This window comes from Artibeus jamaicensis, unplaced genomic scaffold, assembly GCF_021234435.1.
Source record: "Artibeus jamaicensis isolate MK-2021 breed Jamaican fruit bat unplaced genomic scaffold, CSHL_Jam_final contig_335, whole genome shotgun sequence".
NCBI classification, from domain to species: Eukaryota; Metazoa; Chordata; class Mammalia; order Chiroptera; family Phyllostomidae; genus Artibeus; species Artibeus jamaicensis.
In genome coordinates this window covers 2,348,171-2,357,940 of record NW_026521800.1, presented here as the reverse complement: position 1 = coordinate 2,357,940, position 9,770 = coordinate 2,348,171, and the positions used below count along the sequence as shown (strand labels likewise).

At 44.5% G+C, this 9,770-nt stretch overlaps 1 pseudogene; it reads right to left on the bottom strand.

The window, feature by feature from the left end:
* Positions 1 to 4,355: 4,355 nt before the first annotated feature.
* Positions 4,356 to 5,290, bottom strand: LOC119059106 (E3 ubiquitin-protein ligase RNF115-like; annotated as a pseudogene).
* Positions 5,291 to 9,770: the final 4,480 nt, after the last annotated feature.

The window sequence follows — 9,770 nt, the reverse complement described above, 5'->3', positions numbered from 1 at the left end:
AGTCCTTTAAAAACTTGCAATCCTTTTATTTATTCATTTTGTTCCCATTTTTACTGCCTCCTTCCCCGGATGGAAGGTAAGGCAGGGCTGTGGCTGTTTTGTGCAGTAAGTTTCCCATCTGTGTCTGTGGAATGAGAGCCACACCGGGGCTGAGAGCGCAGCAGTGCAGGGGGCGTCCTCAGCACGGAGCCTGTCCCACAAACATTTGTTGAAGTTTTAAAAAAGGGGATTTGAGAGCAACATGGAGAAAGGAGAGGCAAATGAAGGAATGAAGCTGATCTTCTACTTGTAAGAATCCCACAGAAGATGGTGATTCATGCTGTGGTTTGGGAGAAGGCTGAAGAGCCCTGGAGCAATGGTGGGACCCAGCCATGGGCAGGTGAAGAGTGAGGTGGGCAGCATCTGGGATCGATCTTGGCATGAGGTTAAGAACACAAAACTGAGTTGGGCTCCAAAGAGGTCACCTCTAGAGGGAGGCCAAGAACTGTAGTATCCTGGAAAAGAAGAAATCAAGAAAGGTATATAGAGAGACCTGGCACTTACCAGGAGGACTTTCCCAGTGGCTTTGTATGTGGCAGAAAGATGTGTTTCTGGTTGGCTTCAGGTAGAGCTGGCTGCAGGGTGGTGACCAGTGGTTGCAGCCCATTGCCATCAGCCCAGGCCAGTGGGCAGGGGCAGGGATGCTGAGGTACAGGAGACTCAAGAGGGCAGACTCTGACAGAGGTGGCACTGGGCTAGAAAGGTGCACTGCCTGCAACCCCAAACCTTTGGCACCTCACATTCAAAGGATGAATCTGTGCTGATTTCCCTGATGGAGAAGGTTAGAAGCTGTGGCCACAAACCAATATCTAGAAAAACAAAAAGCTAGGCTAGGGAGAGAAGCATTAGCTCCACCATCTTTTGTTAATAATCTCATTTCATGAGATGTCTCATGGCTCTGGGAAAAACTTCAACATCTCTACTGGCGCTCAAAATGTTGGAGAGAGAACACACCCTAGGCAAGGAGATGTGCTTCCATTGTGAAGCCTGCTACATGGCTGCAGCTCCCGGGTTTCCTGCTCCAGTTCTGGCCCTTGTCATGACTGGTGCGCCCTCTGACCTTCCAAACCCTCTCTGTGAATTGGTCAGGACTACTAATTTCCATTTACAGAGGAGAAAACAGATGCTGAGGAGATAAAGAGCTGAGACTAGATCTTCCCACTTGCTGCCAAAATTATTCACTTTGTATTTCCTAAGGTATACAAAAGAGGGCTGTAAATTAGAAAAACTGAGAAATCCATTTAGATGTGGGCCTGAATGTTGGTTCTCAGCTTTGGGGGTGTTGCTGTTTGGTTTTGCTGCTGGAGGTGAGAGAAGAGAATGGCTTCCTGAGCTAATCTCCCACGATGCTTTTCCATTAGTCCCTGGAAAATGTACACCTGGCTTCCCAGGGATTGGAGACGGTGTGAAGGGGGGTGGGGGGAGGCGCCTCCCTCCTTTGTCAGGTATCCCTGGGGAATCTGGGTTCTGAGGATGCTATGTGTTCTCCCTAATTAATGCAGGAATCCCAGTGACCCTCCAGGGAGAGCACAGGGCACCAGAGTTGGCAACTGTCCAGCATTCTGTATTGCTGTTCAAACAAGAAAGAACTCAGACTCAGAGAGGTGGCACCCTGGTTAGCCAACAAGATCAGTTCTACATAACTAAAATGTGGCATCATCTCAGGCTGTGAAGTTTCTCAGCCATTTTTGATCCAAATTCTTCTGCTAAAGACACCAATCTTATTTAGAAGCCTTTATGTGATTTGGTATTACAAATAAATATCACAGTGAAAACAGATGACAGTTTTAGAACCTGTTTTTTTCCCCCACTCACCAAGCCCTCACCCCCATTCTTAGAGGCTTTGCCAGGAAAATTTGCGCAACTGTTAAAAATCACTTGCTGTTTCTTACAGAGTATGGATGGAATGCCTCAAGGCAATGATTCCTGAAGAAAGGGTCTCGAATAAGCCAGCCTAGAGATACCTGGTGAAAATGTTGAAAATCAGATTCCTGGGCTCCACTCCCTGAGGTTCTAACTGAGTTAGTCTGGTGGGACTAAGGAATCTACATAGTTAAAGTGCTCCCAAAGGTGATTCTCACAGATCAGGGAGCCAGTGAGGCAAAGGCTCTGGCAGAAGCATTAACAGCAGGGCCTCTTGGATCCTTTCCTCCAGACCAGACCAGCCCTCTAGAAAAGGGCTGTTGAAAGTAATCCCTCAAGTCACAGTCTTCCTCCACCCAGCTGAGTCCCTATCAGTAAAACAAATGTAGCACTTAAAAATAAAAAGTTAATTTTGCAGAAGCCCAACTGAAGGGAATCAATTAATGTGAAAGTATGTTCATGTAAGTCATTGCCCATTCTACTAATTTGCATTCAGACCTGTCATGTCAAAAAAGGTTCCATCGGCCAGGTAGAAGTCAGGTCACAAGGTGTGTGAAGCTCAAGGCTTTTCCCAGCACTTTAGCTCAGCTGCCCAGGGAGGGGGAAATAGCTAAAACCCACCCATTGACTGTTGGGATTTAGCAGAGCTCCTTCACCGCAGCAGACCACACGCAGCTGTCTTGAATAAGCTGTCTCCCATCTCACCAGAACACCAGGCTTAGGTACTGCAACCACTGGACTAACAGTCTCAAACTCAATGCCCTTCTCTTTTCTATTGTGATGTTTCCATTAGGAGGTTTATCTTCACATTGGGTTATGATGACATAGATGAATCTCTGGTGCTCATCTTTTTCATTGCGTGATGGATACTTCTCAAATTAGAACAAGTTATCTGCACTACAACCAGATCTTCTCTCCAATTTTCCTTTCCCTCTATGCTTTCTCCCTGGCTGCCTCCACCACCAATCCTCCTCCACGACCCCCATAAGTCCTCTCATTCAGGGAGATGTGAGATGTGCTTCCTTCTGCCTTCTCATTGCTGTTCTCACAGTCAGAATTCCAGCTCATCCCTTTCTGCCAGCCTTTCCTCAACTACGGATGTGACCGCTGCATGTCCTGTCCCTTCTCACTGTTGCTGTCAAGCCCCACTCTGCATGTTGCTCGTTCCTCTGTTCTCAAAATTGGCCTTTAAGATTTTCCATTCTTCATTGTTTCTTAAACCTCATTTCCCCCTGTTCTCCTACCCATGCTACGTCCTGTAATTCCTTACCCTTGGGCCTTTGTAAGTGCTGTGACTTTCCTTTAGACTATCCTTCCTCCCATCTCTGCTGCTGAAATCCAACAAGTGCCACCAACATTTTTGTGATTCCCATTCTTCATCTGGATAAGGGACTGTTTCCTCTGTTGTTCAGCCTGGCAAACAATTCAGGGAGACGTTTGATTAACTGTTTCCAGAACTGCACACAAGCCCACAGGCATACTAATGTATCCTACACACAAATGTAATCCACCATGCCATCTTTCAAATCCACACTTCTCTTTGACTGTTGTTTGAAAACCTTGGGATGCGGTGCAGAGATGGAGCCACGAATTCAGTCACTTGGCACAATTAACGAGAACATGGGAGTTAGGTAATAGGCTGGAGGGAGAGGGAGTTGACACAAACATTTCTAGATTTAATCTTGGTCTTGTTGCCTTAACAACTTGATGTAGATCTCAGAGAGGTGGACTTTTATTCCTCAATAATCTTTTTGGAAGTCAGAGTTGTCATAACAATAGCACTGAAAATAGCCAAGCCTCCATCAAATGACTTTCATTGCTGGTTTTTCTCTTTAAGAAGGGCTTGTAGAACTTTGGGATCAAGGCCCAGTAAGGAAAAAGAAGACAGACAATTTGTCCTAAATGCAAAAGTTTTATGCCCTTGTCCATGATATTTATTTCTAAGCCCAAAACACTGAGACTGATTAATATTGTTCTCACTCACTTAGTCTGTTCTATCAGCAGCTTTTCATAATGAAACAGTGTCTTGGATATACTTTATTGATTGATTGATTGATTTGTTCATTTATTCTCTGGTTCCATTGTGTTTACCATAAAATACACTAATGTTACAGTGAAGGCTGGACAAGGAGGTGCAAACATTCCTTGCAAACATGTTACAAGGTAACATGACAGAGTGCAGTACCCTAGCTAGACTTGAAGTAACTAATTCTATTCTGGCAGGGTAAACTTACATAATTAAGTTTTACACTTACAAAGTTATCTCTCTGTATTCAGGAATAAGAGGCCTTTTTTGTAGATATAATTTCATCTATAAATGCTAACTTTATTTAAAGAAAAACACTATGCATTAATATTATGGGTTGAGGTGTCTTATGAGATTCCTAAATCTACCTGGTAGTTTTTTGTTGTGATTCAATTTGCAGCTGTGGTAAGAAGACTACACAGTCCTCCTAGCTCTGAAGTGGTCTTCGGCTCCAGAAAGTCTGTTGGCCATGTAGCTGGCTGTCACTGCTAATTCTGTGTCTTGCAGAGGACTGAGAACTGGGTTTGCCAAGTACAGTCCTCACTGTTTAAGCTCTTCCTACACATTGGACATGTATCATGTCGTTTCAAACAGGCACAGTACAAGTGCTGTGAACAAAGTGGTTGCAGGGTAATAGCTGGGCTTCCTCTTCTACTGAGTGATCTTCTTTGCTTACAGGACACTCAAAACCCACATCAACTTGTTCCTGAGTTACTGTCACTGTAGGAAGAGGTGTGACCTTTTCCTTGTCAGCTGAAGGAGGACCCGTGTTTTCCATCATCCCGAAAGCTGGATTACAATGGTGTCAAGCCCTGGTGGACTCCAGGTGGAGTCCCCAGGGTTGGAGTGCAGCATCCCACTCCAGGTAAAAAGGTGTGGGGATCCATCAGGACCTGTAGAATTTGCAGAGAACCCTACAAAGATTTGTTGTATTAATCCGTCAATAGCTGGTGATCTATCAGGAAGAATTTTATCTTGTGATCTGTATGTCTGAGTCACTGGCTGTCCTGAAGGTCAACTTGGTCCCCAGAAGTCAGTGTGAATCTGGTGACCTTTTTCATTGTCTCTGTAATCTTGGTCCAGTGACTGACTACTTAGAAATGGTCTAAAATCTTGTATAATCAGTGTGTAATCAAACTGAGCCAGAACTCTGCAAAATGTGTTGATGTGAAATTGTCCATCCAGCTGCTATGGCCACCACCACCTGAAAAAACTGGAATTATCCATCACTTCTTCAGTAAAGCCTGATTCACATCTGGGGCAAATATATTCCAGTAGTTTGGTATTGACCTCGCCCCTGCAAATGTGACAGAAAAGCCACTGTGCGGTGCCTGTGCCAGCCTGGCCACCAGAGAGGCTCATCCTCACCTCGTTTTTTCTCTCTTCTTTGTGGGTCACAGTCCAAGAGGGCAGCCGGTCCCACCCTCCTCAGGTGGCCATCTCTGCTGCCAGCTTCTGCCTTTTAGATACATTTATAAATGTATAAAGGACACATGGACAAAGCCAAAGGAGGGTAGGATAGAGGCTGGGAGAAAGGGATGGCTGGTGTGTGTGTGTGGGGGGGGGGTTGTGGGAGAAAATGGAGACAACTTGAACAACAATTAAAAAAAAGAGAAAAAATTAAAAAAAACAAAATTTATATGTCATGCTTAATCAAAAGTTAAACTATATGGGAGCTATTATTTTTTATCATGAAAGCGAAATTTCTGCCTGTGTTTCTCAGTCACTGGCCCATGATGTAGTGAGATGAACTTTTAGTATCCTCTCACCTATGACTCTTCTCAGGTGCAGCATTCCCTTCTCGCCTTTCCTCTCTTTTCTGTGCTCTCATGGTCTTCAGGAGGGAATCTATATTGTTACAAGTGTGGTCTGGTTTGCAATCTGCTGCTTTAGATTATAAATGCTCCACCATCCATGTGTTTTTCTTCCTTCTGCCCTACCCACTATACACTCTATCAGGGTCCATTTGGGCTGCGTTAACAAAAGACCACAGACCGGGTATCTTATAAACAGCAGACGTTTATTGCTCACAGTTCTGGAGGCTAAAACTCTGAGATCAAGGGACCAATAAGGTCAGGTTGTAACCAAAATGCAGGTTCCGCTGTCTGCCCAAAGGAAGGGCAAATTTGTAAGACAGGTGCTGGCAAAAAAGGAAAGAGATGTGTTCGGGTGCCACAACCCGGGAGAAGGGTGGATTCCCAACTGAAAGACCATCTCCCCCTTCTGCTCAAGCCCCATGTTCTTATAGGAATATGGAGGGGTGGGTTGCTGCTGCCTCTTTTTTTTTCTATTGAATGATCTTGCTAGTTCTTGGTGGCTGGGCTCCTGTGCATTTATCTTTCTGCCTTTTAGCAGCAGTGTAAGAATATCCCCCTGTGCCACCTTGACCAATGGGTGAGACTCCCCAGGACTCCCTGACTATCTATAGGGAGGGGAAGCTGCAGGACCTGCCATCGAGAAGCCTGGAGATGCCACAGCCCTCAGCCCCCTCCCAACACTGGACACAGCACCCACACACCCCGCGGAGCCGGTTGAAGTCAGCAGGGCACCCCTGGATCCCAGTGTACTGGCGTCCTCTGTGCAGCCCGCCTTTACACTGCTTCCCTCCCCACCGCCCACCACGTGAAGTGGCCAGCCAGGCAGGCGCTGTGACTGGAAGATGCCTACGTAACAAGGTGAGGGCTGTCTTTCTAGCCACAGACTTCCACACGTCCTGGAAGGACAGGGGAGGGCTCAGGAGCCTCCTTATAAGAGCATTAATCCTGTTTCTGAGGTCTCTGTCCTCATGACTAATCGCCTCCCGAAGGTCTCACCCCCTACACCACCATATTGGGGGGTAGAATTTCAACATATGAACTGGGGGAGACAGAAACATTCAGACAGACTATAGAATGCTCAATCAAGGCAGAATAAATACTTATGGACCAGGGTGTCCACAGGGTGCATGCAACTGCATGGTATGCGTGAGCTGATCACTTTCCCTACAAGGGCAGGCCTCTTATCTAGGGGGTCACCCAGCAAACCGTGATGGAATATATTCAGTTATGCTCTTGACATTCAACCTATATTGACTTGGATCAAGTTTCAAATGCTGTTAAGTCAAATGGTTGGAGTGTGAAAAACCTCTTGTGTAGCTTGGCCACTTTTGTGTACTTGGAGTCCTCCAAGCAGAGGTTAAAAAGGTTGAATGAGGAAGAATTGGATAGTGTGTTCTGCTGGGCTCTGGGGAGTGCCTTGTGGGAGGCGGAGGAAGACATCCGATCCCATTAGCCGTCTCTTTCAAAGGATAAGCAGAACTCGCATGCTCCTGCATTCTCCAACCTGTGGGCTCTGACATGTGGATTGTAAGTGCAGAGAGACACCTGTGCTTTGAGAAGCCCTCAGGAATATCCTCTGTTCTCAGATTCTCCTTCAGGGCCATTGTTGGTCATTTTATCTTTCTTATTTTTTATGCAACTTTTAAGATTTTTAGGAAAGAAAAAAAATTTTTTTTGTTACCTTTCACTGGGGTTTCTTAGAAAGAAATAGTGGGGCCAAAAATGCAAGGTGAGACATAAATTCTAAAGCACCCCAGAGTCAGTGCTGGAAATTTTATCTAAATTTTAATTCTTTCAAAAGGGGAAAACACCCCTCTCATACAAAATACAGACACACACAAAATACAAAATTTCTACACACATTCCAATTTATGGTTCTTAAATGACTGTGTTGGATGCTGCTGCATGATGTATACCATCCACATTTCTGGCTTCCAGATGGAAAGTGGGAAATGGTGTGCTAATGAATTATAGGATTGATTCAAAGTTTAAAAAAATGAGATGACTTTTAGTCAGTTTTCTTTTCTTTTTGCTTTAAATCCAATTACTGCCCTGATCTGCTACAAAATGTGACATTTGTCATTGCTTTATAGGTTGGGCTTTGCAAGGCAAACACTCAGGAGGCTGTTTATTTCCTCCTACTCACCTTGCCTACAATTAAGATACGTGGGCAACAAGTGGGCCATAGCTTACAGCTCGGCAGTGCAAATGTTAACAAAGAGAAAAATGAGTGTTCTCAGTGAGATTTTGTTTTTGAATTATCATTCCTCCCAAAAGTAGCTTATCATAAAAATTGCAACATAACAACTTTCTCTGATATTGCTAGTCACCATGCTATAAAATGGTGATTTTTTTCTAGAGTAACATAATAAGGAAGACAAACTCCTGGCTGGAATTCCACATCATTGTCTTGGCATGGGTTTCTTCTTTTTGCTACTATTTCATCGAGGAGTAAACTCCTAGTAAGCAAGAGTGAGGGAATGAGGGGCAGGAGCAAGAAAGAAGGGAGAGTCAGGATACATATTAGTGAACTGGCCACAGAATGGGTGGCTGGTAGCTCTGTGTGATGGGACTGCGCTCTGACAAGCCATATAACTGTGTTGTTGGAAAGTCCATTTAGGTGGTTAGGTTCTCCTCCTAAATAGGAATTGTCCACCTGCTCCTGCATCCCACTTGTCCAAGGTGAGCCCCCTAAAGGTTAATCTCCTGCACTCTGGATTAACAAGTCATTCTCATAGCTCTGACCATTGTGTTTCCTGATGAACTTTATTATATTTTACTCTCTCTTGGGCTGTTGCCATGGTCTAGGCATATGGTTTGCTCCTTAGAAAATGATAGACTGCTCTGGCTGGATGGCTCAGTTGGTTGGAATATCCTGTCCCACACACCAAAAGGTTGTGGGTTTGATCCCTGGTCAGGGCATATACCAAGGTTGCATGTTTGATCCCAGGTTGGGTGCATATGGGAGGCAACTGATTGAGGTTTTTCTCTCATCCCCCCCCTCAAACCAATAAACATATTCTTGGGTAAGAATTAAAAAAGAAAGAAAAAATGATAGACTGTCAAATTAAAGACACTCCTCTTTGGGGCCATGAACTGTGGAGACCAATCATGGTTGCTGAACAAATTGTTGAAATCACTCATATACATGTCTGTTTGATCCACATACTTTGCAATGTAGCTGCCCCCAGAAAGGAATTACCTTTTGGTTGCTTCCTAGATAATGATCTAAGTGAAAGGGATGGGGTTAATTCAGTCTATATGAATATTTGGGATCCCATTCTGACCATTCCTAGGCATGATGCTTCTTTTTTAACAGAAACTTGAGCTGGACAAGTTGCTACACCCTCAAAGTGGCAGCCCAGCCCAAAGAGGCTTAGGAGATTCAAATTTATTCTGCTTCAGTCACCTGGATTATCTGGTGGGGTTGCCATGATCCTAGATCAGGGGATAATGGCCATTTGGTTCTCATAAAGTCTCTCTACAGTGTTCTGCATGGGAAACATAATGAATCACTGTCAATTTTATGAAAATACCCTTGTGTGTTTTATACTTGATGCTTCTGGGTGAACAGCTTGGATGGTCTGGATACAAATTAAGAGTGATTGTGGAAAAGTCAAAGTTATATCTACTGAATGGGAAACTTCAAGTTCATGGTGGTGGAGGAAGAATAAACAACTTTGATACTCTGGGGAGAGAACGTCTTGGGTTACTGAATATGTAGGGGATGAAGGACATTAATAATATGTGTCTTTCAGAATTGCCCCCAAAACTTTTCCCACTGGTTTGGCTCTTCTAAACAATTATAAGCACCTTATCTTTAACTGAATGTTGGGTCTACCATCTCCCAGTAGAGAGCTCTGACCTCTTTTGGACCATTTTTTTCATATCACCAGAAGCCTTGGAAACAACAGGGCATGGTGGCCCCAACTTCTGAGTCTTTCCCTTTAAATAAACGTGAACCCCAACTCATGAAGCCATTCTAAGGAGTGGATGCAAGTCACCTGCTTGGTGGTGTGGACAAA